The sequence below is a fragment of the Protopterus annectens genome, chromosome 10.part0, assembly GCF_019279795.1.
Source record: "Protopterus annectens isolate FY-2018-M chromosome 10.part0, PAN1.0, whole genome shotgun sequence".
NCBI lineage: Eukaryota > Metazoa > Chordata > Ceratodontiformes > Protopteridae > Protopterus > Protopterus annectens.
The window spans coordinates 1,005,581,661-1,005,596,070 of record NC_056744.1 but is presented as its reverse complement, the minus strand read 5'-3'; the positions used below and the strand labels follow the sequence as shown (position 1 = coordinate 1,005,596,070).

Genomic DNA, 14,410 nt, shown 5'->3' with positions numbered 1-14,410 from the left:
AGGCTCATAAGTGTCTGCTAGGCTAATGACCACTAGGGCCTCTTTAAGCCTAACCATGCATTTCCAGCACAAAGTTAATATTCCAGGAAGGAACAACTTTTTTGTCTGGTAATCTCAAGTGTAACACTCTCTTCAGAAATTGTCTTACTAAAAACATTGAAGAAATTTGAGTATCCACTGTGGACATGATGGAATGGCCATAAGATGTACCTTGATAGAGGAGTATGAAAGGCCAGAGGCTAGTAACTCACACAAATATTTGAGCACCAGTGGTACATAATCTCTGATAGGGCCCGGGTTATTGGCTAATCACCAACTAGAAAACTCTTCCACTTGCCAATACAAGATTTTCTAGAAGGTTTTCTTGCCTCCTTTAGTACCTGCTGCAAGTCTTTTGAAAATAGGTGCCAAAAATCGATTACAACTGAAACATCCAGGCAGCTAGTTGAAGATATTTGACACTGGCTTGTATCAAATTCCCACTGTTTTGCATGAATAGGTCCAGTTTGTGAGGATGCTTTGATAATTGCCCTTGACCAATTCCATACAAAAGATGAACTAATGTTGCCTGGGCCAAAAAAGTACAGTTTTGTACCTACCATAAATGTAGATGTTCGAGGATTCCATTGCTGCAGTCCTTACTATTGGGTATAGTCCGCATCCAGTCGGCCCGAATACCAGAGTATATCCTCAGTCTTTTCTTGCCCCAGATGTCAGAAGACCCTAAAAAGACAAGGCCCAAAATACCTGCACCAACACATGAACAATATATACAAAAATAGAAGCAGGTAAACTCACCTACACAACCACCCCTAAACACAGAGGGGAAGGAGACTGCAGCAATGGAATCCTCGAACATCTACATTTATGGTAGGTACAAAACTGTACTATGTTCTTCGCTTTCCATTGCTGCAGTCCGTAGAATCCCAAAGGAGAGGTAAGGGAGGCTGGCAAATCACAAAGAAGCAGGAGCTGACAACATGCCTTGCAAAACAGCTGTGGCAAAACCAGCCCTAGACTTAGAGTAGATAGGAAGGTGATAATGCTTAGAGAAAGTATGCACTGAACTCCAAGTAGCTGCTTCCAAAATATCGAAATGCTGTTGAAGTGGCAGTAGCCCTAGTGGAATGAGGCCTAATCCCAGCAGGAATCTCCTTGCCATGATGGGAATAACAAAATGCAATGCAAAAGCCAATCCACCTAGAAATAGTTTGTTTTGACACAGGCTTGCCCTAACTCAAAGCAAAAGAAACAAACAACTGCTGAGACTGCCTAAAATCCTTAGTCCTGCTTAAGTAATAACGCAATTGCCTGTGTACATCTAAAGTATGCAAAATCTTTTCCCCTTTATTTTGGGGGTCTGCATAAAAGTAGGCAAATGAATAGTTTGGTTTAAAGCCACACTAGAAACCACCTTAGGCATAAAGGAAGGATTAGTACGTAATGATACCCTATCCTTATGGAAAATCAAAAAGGCTCGACTGCCATAAGGGCCTGCAACTCAGACACCCTTCTTGCAGAAGTAATAGCCAACAAAAAGCAGTCTTCCATGACAAATATTTCAATTCAGCAGTAAGGTTGTAGAGTAAGTTTTTCCAACACAAAATTGAGATCCCAAGCAGGAGTAGGAGGGTCTTATATTTTTGCCCTCTAAGAAACTGCTTGAACAAAGGATAAACAATGGTGGGTCACAATCATAGTGAGCTGAGATTGCTGCAGCATGAATCTTAATGGAAGAGAAGGACAGACCCTTGTCCAGTAACTCAGTAAGATATTGAAGAGCCATACTCAAATTAGGCTCAGAAATCTCCAAATTCTTTGCTTTACTCCAAAATAAAAATCTCTTCCATTTTGCTTTCCTTGTACTAGGTCTTCTAGCTTCCATAATCACATTTAAAACTTGTTGAGGAAGTTGAGACCTGCTGTGTTTCAACACAGAATATGCCAGGCTGTCAGATGAAGAGAGTGAAGCTTGACATTGAGCAGATGACCGTCCTGCTGGGATAACAGATGTGGAATCAAAGGTAAAGGCCATGGAGGCTTCTTTACCAGACTCCGAGGCCAATCTGGAGCTATCAAAATCATCCTTGGCCTGTCCTGTCTGACCTTTAACAGAACCTTTGGAAGAAGAGGCAGAGGTGGAAAGGCATACACATGAAGGTTTGTCCAACTGAAAGACAGAGCATCCACTTTCCAAGCTGTGTGATGAAACCCCTTTGTGCAAAACTGTGGCAGCTGGTGGTTTAGTGGAGAAGCGAACAGATCTATGTCTGGAGTTCCCCATGACACTGTCAATTTCTGAAATACATGAAGATCCAGTTTCCACTTGTGGGGATCCATGATTTGTCTGCTTAACACATCTGCTAAGGAGTTCTGTGCTCCTGGCAGAAACCTTGCCTGAAGAGTTAGGTGCAAGCAGTCTCCCATAAAATCATCGCTTGCCTGCATAGAGGATAAGAATGTGTTCCCCTTGTTTGTTGAAGTACCACATGACAGTTGTGTTGTCTGTTAGAATCAACACCTGCCCTGGAAGAAGTAACTCCTTGAAAGCCAGTAATGCGAACTGGACTGCTAACATCTCCTTCATGTTGATATGTAGATGCTGTAGTCTGGCAGGCCACTTGTCTTGTATCCACTTTCCATTTAGATGAGCTCCCCAAGCAATGTCCGAGGCATCTGTCGGTAAAATCTGATGTTTAGGTGACATTCCTGAGCCCACCACAAAAATTCTCTTTGAAGGCAAGGTATTATTTGAATGACAGTGTCTAAATCCTGGCAGTGCTGTGTCCATACATTTTGAGATACCATTGTAACTTCCTCATATGCAGTTTGGCATTGGGAAGCACCAGAATACAAGATGCCATGAACCCTAATGCTTGAAGGACTGTCTTTGCAGTCAGACTGATGAGATAGTTGATGGAAGTAAAGTGATAGACTCTTTTGTTTGTCAAAGGCCATCTGGGCTGCTGTATTCAGTCTCACACCCAGAAAGCACATGTCTTGAGAGGGTACTAGACTGGACTTTATTTCGTTCACAGAATACCCTAGGCATCTTAGCACTGCTATAACATATTCCAGATGCTGTAGAAGGTCTTCCTTTTCTTGAGCCAGAATCAGGCAGATCACTGGAGCCAGAACCTTTGTGAATACTCAGTAGATAAGCCAAAGGGCAATGCAGAGAACTGATAATGAGAATCTGACTTCCTGTAACTTAGCCTGATAGGCACATGAAGGTAAGCTTCCTTGAGATCTAAAGTTACCATCCAGTGATCTTTGCCAACATCTTGAACTTGGGAATGTCCAGATAAGTGTTGAGGAGAGATAAATCCGGAATGGCCCCCATTTGGAGTAACTGAAACTTGCTTGTGAGCCTCTTTTCTTTGTGGAGGAGGAGCGTCTGGCATGCCTTTGAAAGGGGCATTGTATGGAAATAAAATCTGTAACCGTGGTGAATGATGTCCAACACCCATCTGTCTTGAGTAAGTAAATCCCAATTTTCTTTGAAAAGAGACAGTGACTGACCCCTGCCCTCACCAGAAGTCTGAGCAGGTGAACTCCCTGTTCCCCTAGACTGGGAATCATAAGCAGGATATGTCCACCCCTTAGCAGCCAATTTCTACTAAACAAAATCTTTAACAGTTTGCATAGACTTAGCTTTCCTCCATTTTTTTTTAAAACTTCCCAGCAGGTGAACCAACAAACACATCAGACTGTAAGGAGCATCCAAAAATCCCTTGTGCTTAACATGCTCATTTGATCCCTCAACCAGGCATGCCTGAGGCCTGCACAGCATCAAAACCACATTGCAAAGAAATGCTTGCCCACTTGTTCAGACACATAAACTAAATCCAAAAATTCTACAAATCAATACCTTAAGCATCCACCTTAGATTTCAATTGTGAAAGGAGATAATTTTGATATTTCAGCATGTCCTCTTTGTCAGTGGGAACAGGATTTTTACCACAGAGGCCTTAACACACCTAGGCCCCCCGAGAAACAGCCTATAGTACCTATCAGGTTTAACAGGAGCAGGAGGCAAAGAATCAGGTCAGGGGGAAGCCTGCAAAAAATCTTTCACCACATTCAACACAGGAGGAGTAGCTAAGGGGGCCTATTGGGGTAAAACAAAATCCTGGCCTTCCCATTTAAAGTGGGCATCATCCACATCAGAATCAGAATAATGAGGATACTCCTGCAAATCTTCCCTGAACCCTGTTCAAAACTGTCAAACTCTGGTTCCACCCTAGGCCTCTTATCAGGAGGGCCCATAGAACCTCTAATCATAGTAATCAAATCTTCTGCCATTTTAAGCATATGTTTCTTAGGTACAGAACCCGAAAGGCTAGGAGAAGCCCTACTGAAGCTGAACTTGGCCTACCTCTAAAAGAAGTTTTGCACAGAGAAGAGAGGCTCTAACTACTGTGGGAAGAGAGGGAAGAATAGTTAAAGCCCCTCAGCCTGGCCTGCCTCCTGAGAGGGTACATCCTGTAACAGTAAAGTTTCTGCCTGAGACTCCATAGAAACTCCTGGCAAAACTCTGGCTCCACTGAGCCTCCTAAAGAACCCAAACACTAATCTGGCACAGTCTAACCTCCTCTTAATACAGGCCCTAAACAAGGTATACACAATGTGTATAATCCCCCCTGCGAGGTTTTGTTTCCACAAAAATACAGTTATTCTGACATTTTCATCGGTTAAATACTGAGGCAAGAAAAACCCAACTCTGATTCGGTCTGAAACTCCGGTTTGAAATATTTCAAACGCCAACCTGCAAACTGCTTCTGCAGGACTGCAGCAATGGAAAATGAAGAACATCGGGACACCACAGTTATTTCTGGAGAGTCCTTCTGAATCTTCAAAATTACCCTGGATATTATTGGAAAAGGTGGATATGCATAAAGGAACATTTCTAACCATGGGAATGATAACGCATCTGTTTTCCAAGCCTATTTGATGGTGTCCTGAAAGACCCCCATCATTCAATATCCATTAATGAGGAATATCTATTCATGAGGGTCTGTCCTGGTCCTGCTCAGCTTGTCTGCCACTATGTTTTGGTCTGACAGAATGGAAGATGCTTAGAGGATTAAAGAATATTGAAGATCTACCACCAAATCAATCACAGCCAGCTTGCACAGAAGGTTCAAACTTGTGTCCCCTTGCTTGCTGATGTACCACATCACTGTGGTGCTGTTGGTAATCATGTGAAGAGGTCCCGGGGACCATATATGATGAATAGATTTAAAGGCATGGATCACAGCTATCTCTTTTATATTTACGTGCTTTGGTCTGTCTGAAGAATCACCCAGGCCTTGCACCTTTACTCCCAATTACACTGCCCCTAGCAAAATATGAGGCACCTGTAGTTATAAATTGGACCTGGAGGTAGAGGAGAAAAGTGGAAACCTGCATTTGCTTGCATTTGTAGTATCTACCAGTTTCCCACACCTATCAACCATACCGAATTCCTTGGTACTTACTGGTTTTGAGGGCAAAATAAAGGAGTGCCACAAATTTCCGAGTGGCCCCTTCAATTCCCGATTTGTTGAGTTCTAGCACTGCTCATAGAGACTCTCCTTTCCCCAGAGACTGTTTTTCCTCCATTGACCCACATGGTTGGCCTGACAGATTTTTCACTGCCACCATCAGTGCTCGTTTCAGTCGGCCAAAGAGTGGACAGCAGTTGAGCTAACCTGTGGTAAAGCATACTCAAGGAAAAAAACAAAAAAACAGGATAAACAGAGGACTACATTATGTTTATGCAAACATAAACAGACGGATTTTCTGCAACATCTCAAGGTAAGAGTGACTGAGCTTTGCTTGTATCAGGGAAGGGGTTTCAGTCACATCCAATCCATTGCTCTTTGCTAGGTAAATGTGCAAAAAAGCATCCATCAGCATTTTATGTCAATTAAATCATTAAATCACTTACTAGTCCTTTGAGTCATCAAGACTGCTTTAAGTAGTGGGGGAGCTCAACACTTCATTTACAAACGATATTTAAAACTGTCTTTAAAGAGAAACAAATGTGTACATATTTACTGCAAATTGTTCTGATTATAATATACTTATTTTATAAACATTGTGAGCACACTGAAAATAACACAGACCTCCTTATTACTTACAGTCAGCCCAAGGCAGGTTTTGGCACTTTAAATCCTGAAGTGAATAGACAATTTTTATTACCAAAAGGAAAGAGCAAATAGAAATGTTAGCAGGTGTGTGAACTGTAGTGGTTTCTGTTGCATGCATACGTAAGCATGGAGGACAGTTATGGAATACATGGTTGTAAAATTAAAACTAAATATAAACAAGCCCATCATTTGCCCTGCTACTTTTGTTTTTTGTTTTTTTTCCCCAACATATTTCTTATTTCTGGTCACCTCCACGTAGTCATATTTGGTATCAACCATAAGCGCCATTTACATTTCTGTGTAAGGATGCATGACGCTTCTGGACTACGTTGTTGAGTTCTATATGTCATTCATTGGCATTTTGATGCTGGTAATGTATCTCTTTCTCATTGGTTATTTGATATTGTTCATTATTACAAAAATTTGAAGAGAAGAGTCTTTGTAATTTACATTTCACGGAAGTATAAATGAGAAGTGATACCACAGCTAAACATATTTATGTGAAACAGATGCTTAAAAGCACATAAAATGAACAAAATGAGGGCTTTTGGCCTTCTTCAGATCTGATTTACTATTGTCAAGTGCTCATTTAAATATTAAAACTATCCAATAAAATCCTTGCTTCACTACTACAATGCACATAGAGTTCTAATGACTGTTCACATTCACAAATTCAACTAGTCAATCATATAAGTGAAGAGGAGAGGGTGTGCCCAATCATTGTCATCTCCTCAGCCTACGCCTCTTTAGGATAGGTTTCATTGGTAGCACTTCATTAAGCCCTCGTTTCTTATACACCCTTGGGTCAGCAATCCATTTAGTTTCCTCATATTCAGTCAGCCCTTTCAAATCCCCATTTCTTGTGCTAGGTTTCTGCACCTGCATGGCTATAAAACAAAACGAATGATGAGGATTCACGTTAATATGTTTATAAAGTGCATTGGTACTATTTTTGTTCTTGATGTCCTTTACATGTGGCTGTATCCTAATCCTAAATTGGCACTTTGTCTTACCTATATAAAAGGCAGTGCACTTCATGCACTTCGCAACATAGATAATGTTCTTCGTAGCAGAATTCACAAATGTGGGAGTTCTACATGGCTTGCCTGTGATTGGGTGTTGAAAACATTGATCTTGCATCAGATACTGGCATGCAGTACACTGACCACATCTGAAAGTATCTTCTAAGAGCTAAGCAAACACTTGAACAAAGAAAGGAGATTCTGCAAATATGGATGACTGCAAGTGGGGACAGAAAATAGGCAAGAGAGGGTTGGAATTTACTGGAGAAACTGGCAAAGGAAAGGAACTAAGGCACTGGGAGCAAATAACTAGAGAGGAAAAGGTAACTGTGTGTGGGATGAGCCCAAGATGATGTTTCGACTGCAAGCTAAAGACGGTCTTTTCATAACAGAAGCCGCTGTTAAAAAGGGACAATTAGAAGGGCCTTTGATTAAGCTACTTGGGGTTACAATCAATAATAGCATGAGATTTGAAAAATATTTGTCTCTTACCATAAAAAGTCCATATTAAACTAGGTTCACTTTACAGAATTAAACTTTACCTCACCAACTCCAAAAGACAATCTACTGTCAGGACTGATTTACTTTCTATTCGTCTTTATGTCTCTCCTATCTTCACCAATCAAATTTAATAAAAATAAATGCTTGTTACAATAAGACTGCCAGACTTGCTACCAACTCACAGTATAGATCCCATCACTGCACTGTCTTACGGCAACTAAATTGGCTTGAGTTACCTAATTACCTTTCACCCAACTTATAATGGCCCATGGCATAATATACCATCCGGACAAGTGTCCAGCACTCCGTAATCTACTTCAGTCTCAATCTAATAGAAGACACTTGAGATCGTCTAATGAACTTCTATTACAAGTCACAAAAGCTAGCAATCACTTTGGAGATGCTCTCTACTATAGTCAAATCTCCATGACTTGGGAACTTAATCCCCGAGCACATCCTAATCACTGCCAATCGCTCACAATTCAAAATACTTCTAAAATCTCATATATCTAATTCTTGGCTCTGCTCTTGTCTAACTCCTGGTTGACTATAATTCCCTTTTGTCTAACTCCTGGCTGACATATAGCTATACTGTTTTTTCTCTTAATTGTCCATCTTCCTTTGTAGATGTTTTCTGTCTTCTTCATTTATGTCTATCTTAACTCACCTACAAGCTCATCACAAATTTCACCTTACTTTCTCTCTCAAGAAACTCTGTCCAATTTTTTCACTATCACCCTAATTACTTCATTGTACCTAGACTCCTCACCTACACCATGTACAGTTTTTGCATACTAGAAATAACGACATAGTCACATGTATATAAATTCATGATTATGTATGCAAAACACATGAAACAAATGTTTTTTCCTATTTTATTGTACTACTTATGCCCCGTTATACATGTCTTTTTATGTATAACTTTGTATATGTATTATGTATAAATTATGTTCTTTTATGTTACTACTGAATAACATTGATAAAGCAGAATATATCAAGACAATTGAAGCTACCCTAACTCAGAATGATACTTATAAAGAACTCACCCTAGAAGGAGTCAAGAACATTATTAAGAATGTAAGGGATGAGCTGTATGACATTCTGATGTGCAGACAAGTTAGCAAAGAAATGTTTGACTTCCTTTGTATAGAAGAACCGTTAATACCAGTATTAAAAGGACTGCCAAAAATACACAAACAAGTCGACCCGATGCCAATGAGACCCATAGTGTCAGGTCGGCAATGGGCGACATATAATATCTCAATATTTCTGGAAAAAATGTTGAGGCCATTAGTGAATAAAGTTCAAACTATACTCAGAGACACACAGCATCTATTAAGAGATTTAGAATCCTTTGAACCCTCTGGAATTAGGCATGGTAAATTATTGTTGGTTACATTAGACGTCCGAGATTTGTTCACTTGCATTCCCAATGAATATGGGACCCAGGCTGTGAGGGAGATAATGGTTGGCATGAGTGGGTATTCAAGGGATAGACAGATCCTAATAGGGCAACTACTGGAACTGGTATTGAACTGTAATGTATTCATGTTCCATAGTAAGTATTATTTGCAGACATGGGGTGTCGCTATGGGCACCCCATGCGCAAACTCTTATGCCAACTTAGTATTATACAACTGGGAGCAGAAACACATATTCAATAGTGCATGGATGGACAAGATATGCATGTATAGAAGATTTGTTGACGACGTGATACTGGCATGGGATGGCACCACTGATGAGCTAAGGAGCTTTGTAGATTATTTGGAAGGAACAACTACGTTCCTGAGGTTCACATATGAATACTCTCATAGAGAAGTTAATTTTCTAGATTTTACTTTGTATTACGATATAGAAGACAAATTATCCTTCAAGTTGTTCAGAAAGACATGTTGGAGGAACACAATTCTAGAATATAGTAGTATGCACCCGAGATTCATGTTCTCCGGCATAATGAAAGGACAATTTTGTAGGTTAACCAGACTATGCAAGGATCCTGCTATATTGAAAACAGAAGCAGACAGGATGGAAAAGTTATTTGTAGCCAGGGGATACAATAGTAAGTGGGTTAAAGAGATTAGAGATAACATCATACCAGATGAACACAGGAATGACGAGGCACGTAGTGGCTATTTGAGAGAATATAGAGGTAAGAATAGATTGAGAGACAAAGGATTAACAACACATAATACACAGAATAGAAAAGTTAACTTCATTTTGAAATATACGAATGATATTGATGAAATTAAGAGGATCATTAATAAACACTGGTATATTCTCACCACTGTAGATGAAATCAGGGTAATAGTGGGTGATAGACCAGGGTTCGTTTTCCGAACGTGTGACAATCTGAAGACCATTTTTTCTTCTAAATTACATAGAGATGTTCAAGGCAATGATGGTGATACTGGTGATCCAGGGACATATCCGTGTAATAGTTGCAATATGTGTCCATATATTAACACCATGCAAGAATATCATCATCCATATGGACACTTCCATTTCATACCTAGAACATGGACAAATTGCAACACTAAAAATCTAATATACATGGCCAATTGCGCGCTCTGTCCAGCCTTCTACATTGGTCTCACCAAGAGAAGGCTGAGAGAGCGCATTTACAACCATATCTCTGACATACGTAAACAACATGAATTAAATGCCTTGGCCACACACATAATGTTGTATCCCACACATCATTTTAAATTTAGAATTTTACAAACAGTGTGTGTTGGTCCAAGGATGGGAGACAATAGTAGAGCCCTAGCTAAACTTGAAATGGAGTGGATTTTCAGGCTAGGGGCACATAGAGACCCTGGAATCAATAATTATGTCACAGTAAAACCGTTCATAGAATAACTGTACATGGTTTTTCTCCACTGTATACACATGCATATATTTTTTATTTTTTGGTTTTTATATTATATATCATATAATTTCTAACATCAAGTATTTCTGGAATATCACATAAACATACACTGGGATAGACACTAAGAGTTTATATTAGAATCTACGAAACATGGAGTGAACTCTATAATCCAGTATGTTTAATTGAATTTGCAAGATTTTGAGTTTTATATGAAAATTATATTTAATTTTAAATACATTTGTATGCTTATACTGTGTATCAGAAAGGGGAACGACACCACATAAGGCTGAAGGTTGACAACATAGTTAGTTTAGATATGAGCAGCCACTAACATATTAACATCCTCTGAGGCATTCTGTGTCTAATACAAAAATTAGATATAGTTATAAATGCATATAGATATGATTAAGTATATTACTATATATTTACACTATATGGATATATATACATGGTAAATTTGTCTGTATACATATATATCTATTTAAGTTATACACATGAGTATATATATATTCTCTGTGGATATGTGAATTTAATTGTATCGTATATATCTTATACATTAATATTAATTTCACTTTATAGAAGAATAATTTTTATTTTAGTATTTTAACTGGATAATGTAACAAGACACAGAGTGATACTGTGATTTTATAGTCAGTGATTGACTACAGAACTGACTTTCCAGTGTAGTTTCAACAGTTTTAACAGTTGCAACAGCACATTTCCTCTATGTATATGTCTAAAGGTTTTGCAATATGCACTTTGATAAAGCCGTTACGTTAAACAGAATAAAATTTTAACGTCGGATATGCACGGCATAGAATATGCATGAACATGGTTTATGAGTTTGCCGTTTATTCATTTATTTTTATTTTTCACTTCGAGAGAGATGCATACATATACATATTGTGGAAAAGTTTCACGTTGATACATGATATGTTTTTACATATTTGTATGCACAATTAATGTTAAAAGAGTGTCTTAATCCATGGATAGTAGGAGCGGGTTTAATATCCACGTGTTAGAGCACAAACTGCAAACAAACTGTAAGGGATATTTTCCGCTAAGGTATTCAATATGATTTCTACCAGTTTGGATTTTAATTAGATCACCTTACCCTTATTATTTTTTGTGCTAGTAACACTGTTTTTAAGTGAAGAATCTTTAATAATATGAATATGTAACTAGATGTGAAATATGAATGACAATAAGTAATTTGGATAAGAATCGAACGCATTTCTATGGTGAAACTAACTACTTGTTAGTTCTTTGCTAATTAATCAATTTTGGGTGTAATTGAGCAATTGGTTAATTGTAGTAATATTGTGAAGCATAGACTGATATAAAATGAACAAGGTTGGATAGTTAATTTACATCTGAAGAAGCGTGCCAGAAGCACGCGAAAGCGCTCATTTACCTGTATATTTTTCGTTTTGGAATTAAAAGGATTTTGCTGGAACAAGAAGTGCTCTCGTGGTGTATCCTACTGGTTACTTTATTGTGATATTGTGTATAAATTATGTTCTTTTATGTTACTACTGAATAACATTACAACCTACGTCTTTTGCTACTTTCATCTATTGCGCTTTCCCCAGGGCCTCCTCTGAAAATAGGCCTGTGCCCAATTGGAACTCACTCAGGAATTATTGATAGACTCACCAAAAGTACAGTTTTGTACCTACCATAAATGTAGATGTTCGAGTGTATACCCTGCTGCAGTCATCACACTTGGGTTATCCTGTCGTCAGGCGGTCCCGCAGTCGGCCTGAATTCCAAAGTCTTGGTCCGGCGTCGGTTGCTGTCGCTTCTTCCCTGACGTCAGTGCGCCAGGGGTATATAAGAGGCATCCAACGCCATTTTCTTCAGTTTTTCTTGCCCCAGATGTCAGGTGCCCCCCCAAAAGGTGGTCAGTAGATAGTACCAATAATAAAAGTTTAGCACAAACAAAACACCCCTCCAGCTATAAGCAAATACACCACAAAGGTTGTATCAGATTTTAAGGCATTGAAAGGTTTTAGTTAGGTCAGAGGGGATGGAGGGAGGGTAACCTGGACTGCAGCAGGGTATACACTCGAACATCTACATTTATGGTAGGTACAAAACTGTACTATGTTCATCGTGTTACCCTGCTGCAGTCATCATACTTGGGTAGAATCCCAAAGCTAAGGATGGGAGGTGGAGTCAAACAGGGTTAGAAGAGGCTAGAAGGCCCTGCAAAACTGCAGTGGCGAAGCCAGCTCTAGTCTTAGAGTAAAGTGGTAAGTGATAGTGTTTGGTGAAGGTGTGTACTGAACTCCAAGTTGCAGCTTCCAGAATATCCTTGGTTGGCACCCCCCCCTGAGGAAGGCTGTAGATCTAGCTGCTGCCCTGGTAGAGTGGGGCCTTATGCTAGCAGGAACTGGTTTTCCATGATGGGTGTAGCAAAAATGTATGCAATGTCCTATCCATTTGGAAATGGTCTGTTTTGAGATAGCCTTTCCTTGTGATGCTGTAGCATAGGATACAAAAAACTGGTCAGATTTTCTGAAAACCTTAGTTTTATCCAAGTAGTAACGTAGTTGCCTGTGAATGTCCAAGGAATGCAGGAGTCTTTCTCCTTTGTTCTGTGGATTTGGAAAGAAGGTGGGTAAATGGATGGTTTGATTTAGAGCCACACTGGATACCACCTTTGGCATAAAGGAGGGGTTAGTTCGTATCTGTCTTGATGAAAAATGAGGAAAGGCTCTACTGCCATTAGTGCCTGTAGCTCTGAGACTCTTCTGGCTGAAATAATTGCTAGCAGCAGGACAGTCTTCCATGATATAAACTTTAAGTCAGCTGAGAAAGCTGGCTCAAAAGGTGGTAGCAGTCCCAAGTTGGTGTTGGCGCTCTCCTGGGAGGCCTAATGTTTTTGGCCCCTCTGAGATACTGCCTTAGAAGTGGATGTGAAAATAAGGAAGGATCCGTATTGTAGTGAGCTGAAACAGCTGAGGCGTGGATTTTAATAGATGAAAAAAAAAGTCCTTTGTGTAACATCTCAGTTAAATATTGTAGAATCTGAGGTATGTCCGGCTGAAGGGTATTTTGGCCTTTAGCTTGGTTCCAGGCGCAAAATCTTTTCCATTTGTCTGAGTAGGCTTTCCTGGTGCTGGGCCTCCTGGCCTCCAGAATAACATCCATAACAGCTTGTGAAAGAGGAGCTGGCTGGTTGCTTAGGTGATTTGCCATGCAGTCAAATTTAAGGTTTTGAGCTGGCTGTGTAGAATCTGACTGCCTTGCTGTGTGAGCAGATGAGGAATTTGTGGTAAAATCCATGGTGGGCCCTGGGCCATTATCCTTAGTAATGGGTACCAGTGCTGGCGTGGCCAGTCTGGGGCAATGAGTATCATTCAGGGTTTCTCCATCCTGACTTTCAGCAGCAACTTTGTGAGAAGGGGCAATGGAGGAAAGGCATATACTGTCAGCATTTTCCAACTGAATGAGAGTGCGTCCACTTTCCAAGCTTGATGGTGAAATGTCCTTGTGGAAAATATTGACAGCTGATAGTTTTGGGGGTTGGCAAACAGGTCTATGTCTGGGTGCCCCCATTTTTGAGTTATCATTGCAAATACTTGTGGATCCAGTTTCCACTCGTGTGGATCTATGATGTTTCTGCTTAGGTCGTCTGCCAATGTGTTCTTTTTTCCTGGCAGGAATTGAGCTTGTAATTGAACTTGGTAAGCCAGTGCTGTGTTCCACAAGGTCATTGCTTGCCTGTATAGAGGGTAGGAGTGTGTACCCCCTTGTTTGTTTATGTACCACATTACTGTGGTCTTGTCTGTCCTTATTATAAGCTGTCCTGGATGTAAGAGATCCTTGAAGGCTGTCAGGGCATTCTGTACAGCTAGCATTTCTTTTTGAATGATGTG

At 39.8% G+C, this 14,410-nt stretch overlaps 1 protein-coding gene across 1 annotated transcript in view; it reads right to left on the bottom strand.

Annotated features, from left to right (window-relative positions):
- Positions 1–14,410, bottom strand: part of EIF2B3 (eukaryotic translation initiation factor 2B subunit gamma) — a 1,604,034-nt gene that overhangs the window by 709,411 nt on the left and 880,213 nt on the right. The gene's annotated exons all lie outside the window — the stretch shown is intronic.